The sequence below is a fragment of the Anneissia japonica genome, unplaced genomic scaffold, assembly GCF_011630105.1.
Source record: "Anneissia japonica isolate Jap-2015-1 unplaced genomic scaffold, ASM1163010v1 scaffold215822_len1027_cov241, whole genome shotgun sequence".
In the NCBI taxonomy this organism is placed as follows: Eukaryota; Metazoa; Echinodermata; class Crinoidea; order Comatulida; family Comatulidae; genus Anneissia; species Anneissia japonica.
The window spans coordinates 1-1,027 of NW_022746729.1; the positions used below are offsets into that span (position 1 = coordinate 1).

Consider the following 1,027-nt stretch of genomic DNA (forward strand, 5'->3'; position numbering starts at 1 on the left):
TCAACAATTACAAGAAAAACATTACATTTGAGGTTATAGTATATATACAACATCGGTGGTTCAGTAGTAGAATTCTCGCCCGCCACGCGGGGGACCCGGGCACAATTCCCGGCAGATGCAAATTTTTGTAAACAAATTATCTTGTCTGTTAATGTTTTCTTCGAGATCATGTCAACAATTTCAAGAAAAACATTACATTTGAGGTTATTGTACAGCATCGGTGGTTCAGTGGTAGAATCCTCGCCTGCCACACAGGGGACGCGGGTTCAATTCCCGGCCGATGCATACTTAATTTTACACAAACTGTCGTGTTTGTTGATGTTCTCTTCGCGAACATTAACAACAATTACAAGAGAAACATTGCATTTTGAGTTTTTAGTGAATATACAGCATCGGTGGCTCAGTAGTAGAATTCTCGCCTGTCACGCGGGTGACCCAGGTTCAATTCCCGGCCGATGCATACTTACTTTTACACAAAGTGTCCTGTCTGTTAATGTTCTGTTTCCTGAGAACAATAACTACAATTTACAAGAGAAACATTGCATTTGAAGTTATAGTGAATATGCAGCTTCGGTGGTTCAGTGGTAGAATTCTCGCCTTCCACGCGGGGGACCCGTGTTCAATTCCCGGCTGATGCATACTTGATTTTACACAAAGTGTCCTGTCTGTTGATGTTCTCTTTCAACAATAACAACAATTTACAAGAGAAACATTACATTTGAGATTATAGTGAATGTACAGGTTGAGTGGTAGAATTCTCGCCTGCCACGCGGGGGACCCGGGTTCAATTCCCGGCCGATGCATATTTTGTTTTACACAAAGTATCTTCTGTGTGAATGTTCTTTTCGAGAACAAGACAAAAATTACAAGAGAAACATTACATTTGAGTTTATTGTGGATACAGCATCGGTGGTTCAGTGGTAGAATTCTCGCCTGCCACGCGGGGGACCCGGGTTCAATTCCCGGCCGATGCATACTTAGATTTACACAAACTGTCGTGTTTGTTGATGTTCTTTTCGAGAATTTT

The 1,027-nt window shown here is 41.9% G+C and overlaps 3 non-coding genes across 3 annotated transcripts; all 3 read left to right on the top strand.

Annotated features, from left to right (window-relative positions):
- The first annotated feature begins 214 nt into the window (after positions 1-214).
- Trnag-gcc lies at positions 215-285 on the top strand. Its single transcript has one exon. It is a non-coding gene; the product is annotated as a tRNA-Gly (tRNA).
- Positions 286-567: 282 nt separating this feature from the next.
- Positions 568-638, top strand: Trnag-ucc. The gene has a single exon. It is a non-coding gene; the product is annotated as a tRNA-Gly (tRNA).
- Positions 639-903: 265 nt separating this feature from the next.
- Trnag-gcc lies at positions 904-974 on the top strand. Its single transcript has one exon. It is a non-coding gene; the product is annotated as a tRNA-Gly (tRNA).
- The last annotated feature ends 53 nt before the right edge of the window (positions 975-1,027 follow it).